Source organism: Lissotriton vulgaris, chromosome 3_1 (genome assembly GCF_964263255.1).
Source record: "Lissotriton vulgaris chromosome 3_1, aLisVul1.2, whole genome shotgun sequence".
In the NCBI taxonomy this organism is placed as follows: Eukaryota; Metazoa; Chordata; class Amphibia; order Caudata; family Salamandridae; genus Lissotriton; species Lissotriton vulgaris.
The window spans coordinates 2,076,415,860-2,076,429,309 of record NC_141689.1 but is presented as its reverse complement, the minus strand read 5'-3'; positions in this window follow the sequence as shown (position 1 = coordinate 2,076,429,309).

Below are 13,450 nucleotides of genomic sequence, written 5' to 3'. Positions count from 1 at the left end.
CTACGACCAAAGTTTTTGCAGAATAATGTAATAAACGTAGCTGCAGCACGTGAGTTTCTTTATAATCCAAAGAAGGAAATAATATTCACAAAAAGTAGTTTTTGAACTTATTTTGATTTCTTTAGAGTATGGCTGTATGAGGAGAAGGAATTTATGGAACTGTTTTCTTATGGAGTAACATATATATTGATTGCTGTTATGCAGGGGGAGTTCCTTGCAGGATTCATGTGAGATTAAAATTGAATACAGGTTCATTATCTTGTCCCCTGATAACTGTTAGTAGTAAGAATGTCAATTGCTGGTCTAAATGCAGACTTCTGTTATGACTGTCATTGATTTTATTTTCTTTGGTGTAAATTGCACACAATCTTTGCTTCTATGGGAGAGTGGATCATTTGCTCAAAATTTTAGCTTTTTATGAATTGATCTTATTCACAGAAGTTTTAATTATATTGAAATTATGTAAGGATTTAAATAAGTATTATTATGATACAATTGTAAGTCAGTTTTAGTGTCATTTGTCTCATTCCTGTGTGGACCTCCTTTGAGATCCAAATCTTAATAAAGGACCTAATTACATTTAAAAATCTCTGCACAGGGCCCCTCCGTCCTTTCAGGGAACCAAACACCTAAAAATTGCGCTCCTGGTTATCAAGCTTAGTCACCATGAGCACATGCTCCTTCACCAGGCGCTGCACCATCTTTTCGAGGGACTTGGTGTCAGTCTGCAAGGAGGTATTGTTGATTTCAGTCACTATCACCTTCTGTGTTATTTTCTGGCAGTCTGCCCTGAAGAAAGTAACATCTACTGTGATTGCATCCAACTTGGGTTTGATTGGTCCTTATAACTCTCGTATTGCAGCCATTATGTTGCCAAGGGAAGGTTCCTGGCCAGGCAGCTCCACTCTCTCCCCTGCAAGTACTCTGTGGTCACCCCAGCTCCATCTAAATGCATGGAAATCGGAAGCATGACAGCATACTTGTCCATTTTATTAATCTGCATTGGGCATGGGCCATGATTACCCATCTTGACTTTCCTCATGCCTCACAACCTCTGTCAGCCTCAATGTCCCACCACCATAACATCCTCTGCCCCCTTAGAGAAGGAGCAGCAGCAGCTGAGGTATTTGTTGTGCTAAACGCAGCTAATCACTGTAACAGGTCCTCAACCGGCCAGGCTGTATGTGCTGCATCAGGGGGGGAGAAAGGAAGAGCGATCAGGCAGAGAAGTAAGTCCTCCAGCCTAGCTCAGTTACCCTTGAGCGATAGGTCACTTAGCTGCCTAAAGTGTTGGTAATTGTACCAAATCTGCAGGCCCCAATCAGGGAGTTGTCCATCACAGCCGTCAATGCCCATGCAGCACAGCCACTTTCAGGATTCAGGGGGGCCTTCACTCGATGGCCCTTCAAGCCAGCAAGCTGCAAGGCCCACCAGGCCCTCCTCAAATTAAAATCCATGCCGTAGCCTCCTCTATGTCCAGCAGTGGGGGTCTCGCTCAGTTGCTTTCAATCAATTGTTCACTCAAGAGCCTTGGTTATTGAGGAGTGTACCAAGTCTGCAGGCCCCACTCTGACAGCCATCCATCTCAGCCATTAAGGCAACCGTGACACAGTAACCTTTAGTGTGCAGGAGGCAATGCATACGGTGCATGCAAGTCTACAAACTGCAATGCCACTCAAATTGAAGGCCCCGCCGTGGCCGCCTCTTTGTCCAGCACTGCGTTCATGAAACTGCGATCCACTGCCTTGTGGGATGCCCATGCTTTCTCTGCAGCAAAGGGTCGCAGCGTGTCCTTTCCTCTCATCCTGCCACTGATGCCTCTGATACCTTCGCTGTAGCCCACCGGCAATTACGTCCTCTCGCATAGCTGCCAAGGTTTCAGATTGCTATGTGCGACATTTTCATCGTTTTTGTGAAATTATGAGTGTCATTTCAATGACTATGGTGACACTTTCTCGCAAGTCATGCAATGAAGACGAGGGAAACATAAATATAATCATATGCACCCATTTGAGCAACGTGACTGCCACAGCAAAACCACATTTTCATAGCATAGTAGGGGAACACGACTTACAACATAGTTGCCATGTTTACAGATTGTCCTCAAATGCTATATTCGTATTTTACATATGTCAGATTCTGTTTGCCTGAAAAATCAGCAGTCCAGCCTAGCCACGCAGCCCGAAAAGCCCACAAACAGACACAAAAAATCACCACACACACTGACCTGACCTGCCATCTCGAGATCAGACTGCACTTGTGGCAGAACGCCAATGAAAGAGATAGCTCCAATCTCATCTCAGGGGGCAAATCACCATGGGCTCAGCTTTGGTAAACAACCATCACAAAGCATATTTTGCAGCACACTACCATCACAATGCAACTTTTATGTTATGTTAATGTTAATGTTAGGTGGTGTTGTATATAGCGCTCGGCTACTCCGAAGATTGTGTCCCTGCGCTTTTATGACCTACCGTGGAAACAGGGTGGCAAGCGGAGAGGGGGCGAAAGCCAGGATTTTAGGTCCTTCCTAAAGGCCAACAGTTTGGTATTCCTACGAAGAGTAATCGGCAGGGTATTCCAGAGCTGAGGCGCCAGGCACTTGTAAGACCGGCCACCAGTCTCTACTCTTCTTATGACTGGGACCGCAGCCAGAGCCAGCGACTCTGACCTCAGAGATCTGGCAGGCTGATAGAGAGCCAGCCGCTTTTGAATGTATTTGGCCCCGGTAGGCAACCAGTGAAGAGTGTACAAGAGGTCAGACGCTCTGGCTCGACTATGAAGGCCAAAAACTGGCCCAAGCCGCCGAGTTCTGAACCACCTGCAAACGTTGGAGAAGGTATTCTGGCAGGCCCAAGTACAGGACATTGGCATAGTCAAGCGGCGATCCAATAAGGGCTTGCACCATAGTTTTCCTGTGTGCCAAAGAGAGCAAGGGAAGGAACTTACGGAGCATCTTAAGGAGGCCGAAGCATGTTCCTGCTAAGCCAAGAATCTGGGACTTCAGCGTTAAGCCATTATCGATTGTAACTCCAAGGTTCTTGGCCATCGTAGATGCAGCCGATGGAGGAAACATATTTACAGGCCACCAATCCTGCCAGCTTGGATCAGACCGACAGCTGAAAAAGAGCACCTCAGATTTGTCTGAGTTACACTTGATTTACAAAAAGGGGGTGGTGATGAACAGAGTGTCTGAGTTAAACAGACCACTCTTACCCAGTCCATAGATCAGGGCTTGATCCATCACCGTTATTTATCTCACTGCCCCATCCCAGCTCAGAACCTGGCTATATGCAAATCAGTCTGTCCCTGGCCCAGTGCATCATGGGAACAGGGCAGACTAAACTACCAAGCCAATTCTTCACCAGAAAGGAGACAAGCTACCGGGGACCGGTTTCTGGCATTTCAGCCTTCTTCGGCCCGGCTTGCTTGAATCCTGATGGAGCAGTGAGGAAGGGACTCATGTCTGAGTATACCCTGCCACACCTATAGTGGCCAAAAACGATTTACAAAAAGGGGGTGGTGATGAACAGAGTGTCTGAGTTAAACAGACCACTCTTACCCAGTCCATAGATCAGGGCTTGATCCATCACCGTTATTTATCTCACTGCCCCATCCCAGCTCAGAACCTGGCTATATGCAAATCAGTCTGTCCCTGGCCCAGTGCATCATGGGAACAGGGCAGACTAAACTACCAAGCCAATTCTTCACCAGAAAGGAGACAAGCTACCGGGGACCGGTTTCTGGCATTTCAGCCTTCTTCGGCCCGGCTTGCTTGAATCCTGATGGAGCAGTGAGAAAGGGACTCATGTCTGAGTATACCCTGCCACACCTATAGTGGCCAAAAACGATTTACAAAAAGGGGGTGGTGATGAACAGAGTGTCTGAGTTAAACAGACCACTCTTACCCAGTCCATAGATCAGGGCTTGATCCATCACCGTTATTTATCTCACTGCCCCATCCCAGCTCAGAACCTGGCTATATGCAAATCAGTCTGTCCCTGGCCCAGTGCATCATGGGAACAGGGCAGACTAAACTACCAAGCCAATTCTTCACCAGAAAGGAGACAAGCTACCGGGGACCGGTTTCTGGCATTTCAGCCTTCTTCGGCCCGGCTTGCTTGAATCCTGATGGAGCAGTGAGAAAGGGACTCATGTCTGAGTATACCCTGCCACACCTATAGTGGCCAAAAACGATTTACAAAAAGGGGGTGGTGATGAAGGCCAAAAACTGGCCCAAGCCGCCAAGTTCTGAACCACCTGCAAACGTTGGAGAAGGTATTCTGGCAGGCCCAAGTACAGGACATTGGCATAGTCAAGCGGCGATCCAATAAGGGCTTGCACCATAGTTTTCCTGTGTGCCAAAGAGAGCAAGGGAAGGAACTTACGGAGCATCTTAAGGAGGCCGAAGCATGTTCCTGCTAAGCCAAGAATCTGGGACTTCAGCGTTAAGCCATTATCGATTGTAACTCCAAGGTTCTTGGCCATCGTAGATGCAGCCGATGGAGGAAACATATTTACAGGCCACCAATCCTGCCAGCTTGGATCAGACCGACAGCTGAAAAAGAGCACCTCAGATTTGTCTGAGTTACACTTGATTTACAAAAAGGGGGTGGTGATGAACAGAGTGTCTGAGTTAAACAGACCACTCTTACCCAGTCCATAGATCAGGGCTTGATCCATCACCGTTATTTATCTCACTGCCCCATCCCAGCTCAGAACCTGGCTATATGCAAATCAGTCTGTCCCTGGCCCAGTGCATCATGGGAACAGGGCAGACTAAACTACCAAGCCAATTCTTCACCAGAAAGGAGACAAGCTACCGGGGACCGGTTTCTGGCATTTCAGCCTTCTTCGGCCCGGCTTGCTTGAATCCTGATGGAGCAGTGAGAAAGGGACTCATGTCTGAGTATACCCTGCCACACCTATAGTGGCCAAAAACGATTTACAAAAAGGGGGTGGTGATGAACAGAGTGTCTGAGTTAAACAGACCACTCTTACCCAGTCCATAGATCAGGGCTTGATCCATCACCGTTATTTATCTCACTGCCCCATCCCAGCTCAGAACCTGGCTATATGCAAATCAGTCTGTCCCTGGCCCAGTGCATCATGGGAACAGGGCAGACTAAACTACCAAGCCAATTCTTCACCAGAAAGGAGACAAGCTACCGGGGACCGGTTTCTGGCATTTCAGCCTTCTTCGGCCCGGCTTGCTTGAATCCTGATGGAGCAGTGAGAAAGGGACTCATGTCTGAGTATACCCTGCCACACCTATAGTGGCCAAAAACGATTTACAAAAAGGGGGTGGTGATGAACAGAGTGTCTGAGTTAAACAGACCACTCTTACCCAGTCCATAGATCAGGGCTTGATCCATCACCGTTATTTATCTCACTGCCCCATCCCAGCTCAGAACCTGGCTATATGCAAATCAGTCTGTCCCTGGCCCAGTGCATCATGGGAACAGGGCAGACTAAACTACCAAGCCAATTCTTCACCAGAAAGGAGACAAGCTACCGGGGACCGGTTTCTGGCATTTCAGCCTTCTTCGGCCCGGCTTGCTTGAATCCTGATGGAGCAGTGAGAAAGGGACTCATGTCTGAGTATACCCTGCCACACCTATAGTGGCCAAAAACGATTTACAAAAAGGGGGTGGTGATGAACAGAGTGTCTGAGTTAAACAGACCACTCTTACCCAGTCCATAGATCAGGGCTTGATCCATCACCGTTATTTATCTCACTGCCCCATCCCAGCTCAGAACCTGGCTATATGCAAATCAGTCTGTCCGTGGCCCAGTGCATCATGGGAACAGGGCAGACTAAACTACCAAGCCAATTCTTCACCAGAAAGGAGACAAGCTACCAGGGACCGGTTTCTGGCATTTCAGCCTTCTTCGGCCCGGCTTGCTTGAATCCTGATGGAGCAGTGAGAAAGGGACTCATGTCTGAGTATACCCTGCCACACCTATAGTGGCCAAAAACGATTTACAAAAAGGGGGTGGTGATGAACAGAGTGTCTGAGTTAAACAGACCACTCTTACCCAGTCCATAGATCAGGGCTTGATCCATCACCGTTATTTATCTCACTGCCCCATCCCAGCTCAGAACCTGGCTATATGCAAATCAGTCTGTCCCTGGCCCAGTGCATCATGGGAACAGGGCAGACTAAACTACCAAGCCAATTCTTCACCAGAAAGGAGACAAGCTACCGGGGACCGGTTTCTGGCATTTCAGCCTTCTTCGGCCCGGCTTGCTTGAATCCTGATGGAGCAGTGAGAAAGGCCCTGTTCCCATCATGCACTGGGACAGGAACAAACTAATTTGCATACAGCCAGGTTCTGAAACTGGGATGGTGCAGTGAGCTAAAAAACGGTGTTGGATCTAGCCCTGATCTTTTGACTGGGTGAGAGCTTTCTGTTTAATTCAGAGACTCTGTCCCTCACCACCCCTTGTTGTAAATATTTTTGTCCACCCTAAGCGTGGAAGGGTATTCTCAGATGTGAGATCCTTGCTCATTGCACCATCAGGATTCAAGCAAACCGGGCCGAAGACGGCTGTAATGCCAGAAACCGGTCCCCGGGAGCTTGTTTCCTTCCCAGTGTAAGAATTGGCTTTTGTAGTTTGGTTTGCCCTGTTCCCATCATGCACTGGGACAGGAACAGACTAATTTGCATACAGCCAGGTTCTGAAACTGGGATGGTGCAGTGAGCTAAAAAACGGTGTTGGATCTAGGCCTGAACTTTTGACTGGGTGAGAGCTTTCTGTTTAATTCAGAGACTCTGTCCCTCACCACCCCTTGTTGTAAATGAGTTACACTTGAGGCTGTTTAGCTGGAACCATTTAAAAACAGCCTCAAGGTGTAGTGTAGTTCCTATTTTCCCAACAGGCTCTGCGCATTGGAATAACATAAACAGCAGTGTAGACGTAGGACTGAGGTCTTCTAGGTCTCTACTGACTATGTTAGACTTAATTTAGGTTTGCGCCAGCTAGCGCAGAGGTCACTGGAAACTTTCTTGAATGAATAGGAAGGGATCAGCTTCCCTGGCTCAGACAAGAAGGGATTCAGCTTCCGACAACCGCATAAACATGACAACTTTGCTCCCTCAGAATAAGAGTAAATCTCTAGAGTCGTGTGAAAACAATAGACAGCTATTTCACTCAGTCAAATGTGCATTCTTAGTTTCCCCAGAGTGCAGAGAACAGAGAGACGGGCGTTTTCAATAAAATGTATTATTTATTGAGCAGTCTTCCCTCTCATGCAAGAGAAATGAATTGCCACAATTGCAATACTTAATATAAAGTAAAGTACGTACAGTAAAAGGAGTATTATGAAATAATACTGTAAAAGCATGGATATGGTTTCTTAGCCATAAGATACTTTAAAATGGATAACATGGATAAATTATATACATACATATATACATTGGCTAACGTGCTCAACTGGTGCTTCTAAAATACGCCTACCCCGGTGTACCTGACCTAAGTCTAATACGTGGGAAGGAGTAAGTAAGTAGCAGTTTAAGTTAAGTTGGTTTTGCCAAGAATCTTACTCAAGAATTCTCTCTAAGGGTTTAGTCAGCACTGTACCTTGGGAATAGAATGTAGGAGGTCTGGTATCTCTCTCTCAGGACTCGATATCCCAGTCACCCGCAAGGGTAGGCTGGAAACGCCGAAGCTGGATTTTCTCGGCAGGAGAAAAGACAGCGTCTTTCTCAGCGCGTCAAAGAGGAGGGGCAGCGTCCGTGGGATTTTCGCATCTGCTGGGCTCTCGGCAAGTAGATCGCTGCTCTGCTCCAAAACCACCACCGTGTGTTTGCTTAAGGCAACGTTGGTATATTTATACCTGAAAGGTGCCAAGTTTGACGTAAGGTTTGGACATAAGACGTCAATAAAGATGTCACTAAGAACTGGCCATTCTTACAGTGCTCGCAGGAGTTCTATTACAAATCAAAACAAAGCAAGCAGCGATTTCCCAGGTTGCTGGAGGTTTGGTGTGTTGAAAGAACTCGTTGTGCTTTCTAGGAATCCAAGGAAGTAGCTTTTGCCTTGCCTTGGACTGCAAGGGCGATTTTCTGAAATATGGATCTGATTCTTATGCCATTATAGGGATCTTATTGATTAAAGCCGTACAAGGGCATAAATGGTCATATTGATTCAGGTTCTTAGAAAAAAAAACAATAAAGGCACCCTCGGATGTTCTCACTGTTGAACTCAGACCCCTTCCCACACGTGAAGAGGAGCTGAGTGTCATCGGCATACGACACGATCTGGGCCCCGAAGGACTCCGCCAGTGCCACCATAGGGGTCATAAAGATATTAAAAAGAGTAGGGCTCAAAACAGAGCCCTGGGGAACTCCGACCACCAGAGGCGGCACTACCGCAGAACAAGGGGGGGCCCAGACCGTTTGGCAGTGGCCCGCTAAAAAAGATCTGAACCAGCTGAGCACCGTCCCTCGCAGACTGATCTCACTAAGTCTGGTGAGGAGACCCTCATGGGGGACGGTGTCAAAGGCCGCCGACAGGTCAAGCATCACCAACATGAACTTTCCTGCTGCATCCAATACCTCCTTGATTGCCTCCGTAACTTCCAGCAGCGCCGTCTCGGTGCTCAACTTGGTACAGAAGCCGGATTGAGTGGAATGTAACAGATTGTGGCTTTCAAGGAAACTAGAGAGAGATGTATGTACATGTTTTTCCACGATTTTAGCAAAGGCTGGCAAGAGGGAAATAGGTCTATAGTTAGCATAGACCCCCGGATCCAAACTGGGCTTTTTTAGTAACGAGATGATCATAGCTTGCTTCCAGACTGAAGGTACCACTCCAGTGCTGAGAGAAAGGTTCAGCACGGGATTAACAAGGGGATTTATTACCTCAGCTATTTTAGCCAAATATTTGGCTGGGCAGGGTTCAAGAGGGGACCCAGACTTTAGTTTAGCTAAGAGCTCCAGTGATGTAGCTGCGGCTAGAGGTGGAAATTCCGAAAGCGTGGGCTCATAGCTAGAAACCGACCCTGCCCAGGCACTGGAGGCGGAGTCTGCCACTACCCCCGCCAACAAGAAAGAGTTCTGAATGGTCTTAATTTTGCTGGAAAAAAAATTGGCAAGTGAGGACACCCAGGATTCCGAGTGCACACATAGCGGCGTACTCATTTTAGGGGCAGTAAATTCCATTACAATTGTAAATATCTCTTTGCAGGAATTGGTAGCCGCCTCAATTCTCTTTGAGAAATAAGCTTTCTTCTCAAGCCGAATATCCTGATGATAGGCTTTAATGGAGGCCCTATAGGCCACCTTAGCTGTGATGTCATACTGGCGATACCAGGCCCTCTCCACAACCTTACACTGCCTCCGTGTCAAGGCCAAGGCTTCCGTGAACCACGGCGCAGAGGCACGTTTGGCAGATTTGTGCAGAAGAATCTCGGGGGCAAGATCATCTAACCTTTCCATAAGCCATGTCTGCATAGAAGCCAGATTCATCTCTAAAGTCCGAGACAATGGGCATGGGTGAAGTAGAAGCGCCTGAGCCAACATTTCAGGAGAAACCCGATGATAAGCCCGTGGGACCTGACAAGGCCGTAAAGGGGTACTGCATAGTGGTTTATTAGTGCCTAGGATGTGGAAGTTAACCAAAAAATGGTCCGAACATAGCACAGGAGAAAGGATAGAGATGTCAATGTGAACAGTGGAGAAAACCTGGTCAAGGGTATGGCCTTTGCTTTGAGTGGGTGTATTAAGGTAGGGGGAAAGACCTAGGGGGAAAGTGATATCACAGATCTTAATAGTATCCACGTCTGCCCCATCGTCCATATATATGTTAAAATCCCCCAGCACGATACAGTGCTCTGCCCTCAGACACAGTGCCGATTCCACTGCATGCAGCTCTTCATAAAAAGAGCCCATGGGTCCCGGTGGCCTATAGATCAATAGTCCTGTGCATGATTGGTGTGGTGACAACAATATAGAAAAGGCCAAGGATTCGCAGCCTTGAATAATGTCAGTAGGGATAATGGAGCATGTAACATACCTATTCACCATGATTGCCAGACCTCCACCCCTGCCCTTCAACCTATCCTGCGTAAAAATAACATAGTCAGGGGGGATTGCAGTTGCTATGTCTGGGTTCGAGGCCTCCCCCAGGCATGTCTCTGTGAGGAACAGACAAAAAGGTTCCTCAGTGACCAGAAGCTCCTAGATGTCTAAAGCGTGTCTGCTCAAAGATCTTGTGTTAAGGAGCAGACATGAATGCTTGATGGAGGAAGCAATGGTAGCAGAGATGGAGGCGGGGACCTTGCCCAGAAGCCAGCCACAGCCCGGGCATCGCCTCTTACCGATATGCCGCCCAGGGAAGACCGTGCAGCAGGTGCTCCCCCCATTCTTAAGAGCCAATAGCTATGCTGCAGTATACTTCAACATGGTACCCACACGCACAGGATCTGAAGCCTCCCCGACCGCACCCATCCGTGACCGCACTGCGCTTCCGCTGCGCGGAGAGAGGACCCACTGATTCTATGCCGTCTCGCAGAGAGGCGTCAGAGAGAACCGCAACACTAGTCAGCTGACCAGCGTATGAGGCTCTCTCCAAGATGGCCACTCCCGCTCCCACCACACTCTACCTACGAGTCCCAGAGTCCCCAGCGGCACCTAATCGGCCGTAAGGAAGGGAACCACACAATGTAGGCTCCTGTGCTGCATCATCGGCACAGTGAGGCAGAGAGGAGGGCTATGCAGGGCAGGAGAGCAAAAGCAAAGGCAAAGGCAGAGCAAGATGTTACCCGGCTACAGCCTCAGATAACGAAAAGGAAAAAGGGTGAAAATAAAGTACACAGTAAAAGCACAGTGCAAATAGTTAAAATACAGCGCTAGCAATCAGCGCGGCACAAGTCTTAAAAACAGAGGCAGTTTTTGAAGCTTGATATACCTCTGAGCACACAACTATATATTAAATCCAGTATACCGAAAAAATATTCATTTGCTTCAAATTACTCAGCAGTCCACAAGATACAGTGATTTGCAAATCAAATTTGACAAAGTGAATGTCTCTTGGTCCTCTTCAAAGGTTTATTCAAAGTTCCTTGTAAATTCCAAATTTCAGATTGTAAATCTTCAATACATCAGTTTCAGTGAGGATAATATTGTTGCCAACACGTGTTTCGTCGTGTGTAAATATCACACCCAGACTTCCTCAGGGCTGTAACAAGAATATATATTGCCCCACATTAGAAGACTTCAAGTTTATAAAGTTTGCAGGAGAGAAAAGTATAGTCCCCTCCACCTCAAGGAATCATTATTGTGTGCAAACTGTCATGTAGGTATTATATATGAGAAATTCAGAGAGCAAAGATATCCCAAAAAAAAACCTCAGTCAGTATAGGAATGTGAAGTAATGTAACCACCTTATAACCCAGTAACATCATAACATGAGGTAGTTGCCAATATTCACCTGGAAAATAGTAATCCTCTCCTGTACGTTCAACCTCCTCTCTATGTTACCTTAGCAAATGTCTAAGTATAAACCAGACATTGTAATTAACACTCCCAATCATATATTCAACAACTCCTTCAGATCGCATCAGAAGCCTTTTCAAAGTAAAAATCCTTCTTGTCAAGTTATACATATATTAATAAATAGAACCATCGTCCATAGTGCTCACCAGAAACTAAGTATCAAACTAAGGTTTAAACCAATCGAGTACGCATGCTAATTACGTTACTTAGACTTAAATATAAAGGACTCACTCACCTAAATAGAACATAAGTATGAATGTATCTTCATTTATGGTGTACCTCTCTCTAAATCAGAAACGTCCTAAAGAAACAATTTACCACATTATTATATGGCATCGCTAAGATTTAAGTCCACTCAACAATGCGATAAGATCATCAAGGTTACCCATAATATATATCTCCTGGCAGCTATTATTCATAATGCGGTAATTCTAAATCGTAGGTTCAAAATTATATAATAGGCGACATAAAGTTTGTATGTACACCTGAAAACGAAAAAGTGAAAAGAACCTCAACTCACCCACAACATCCATATATCTCATTGTTAAGGGGCGCTGTAAAATAAGAAGTTAAAATGCTCACTATACTACCCTTAAGTCTATTATTTACATTGCTTATAGTGATTCCTATTAGTTCTTACCCATGTCTCATGTCAATATTTCAGTGTCCCCTTATGTTCTGTTCCAACTACTCAACTCCTTTATTTCGAACTGTAGTCGATATAATATCTGAATACCTATATAACAAAACAAGATATGGATAATTGAGACCAAAAAAGCGAAAGTCGTACTCTACATAATTAACTGAACACTCCCCGGTCAATCATACCTTCGGGTTACTTGAATTCGAATATGTCCAACCACGTAATGCTCCTCCTGAAAACGGAGAAATCTATTATAGATAGATATTTTGGATATATGATTTCGGTCGAGTTAGTATTCTAATTTGCAGTGACTCACATACCCGTATAACAGCGGCAAGTGTCCTCGCTGTCCGTCGGCGTTATGCGTAAGCGCCATCTTGAAAGATCTATTTATCTGTTAAATTCACAGTCGCCATATTGTAATGTGCAAGTGTCTACGAGATAACGTCACGGCGCTGTTGAATATCCTAAACGTTTGAATGGTAATTCAAAACGAATTCGAATATTTGTTAAGAATAAAACAATATTCGTATTGTTTTAGTAAATTGACCCGCACTAATATCCATCAACGACTATCGCTCAATGGTTCTAATCTCACAACATTCAAATCCTTGCTAAACGCGATGGTAGTAAGGAAAGGCGCCAACCTCATCCAAACATATGCATTTAAAGCGTATATATAAGAGCCAATACAAAAATACAAAGCAGTCGTCTCTGTACATATATAGATGCACATACGTGGCTCTAGGTCCAACCTCAGACACGAAACAAAATAATAACTTTACCCAGTGTATTGTGGTGTTAGAAATCAACAAAAGTGTGATAGAGAAAAAGAAAGGTGAATTAGCAGATCACTCACCAAAACAAATACATAATCCTCATAATACATACAATAACATTGAACAACAATAGGCTATTCAGGCATATATCTGTACCTATTCATGTAAAAGGCTATACTTAGGAGAAAGCATCCAATCTCATCAGCAGCTGATTTCCACCTGTTGGGATCAGTTCATTTCATCTGAATAAATTTATATAGTAACAATCGTACACCACAACAGTATCATAATCAAGCATAAGAAAAACCACCACTTTTCACATAAAATTAACATTTTCACTATTTATACATTCCATGGCATTAAGCATGTCATATCGACAGAGTTAATCTTGCCCCAAATAATATTGGTACTCATTGTCAATATTCAGTCCTCTTTCTACTGCCCTCAGCTTCATGATCCAGATCACTTCTCTTCTTCTTAACTTCAACTGTCTGTTGCCCCCCCTAGGGTCAGGTGTAATATGGTC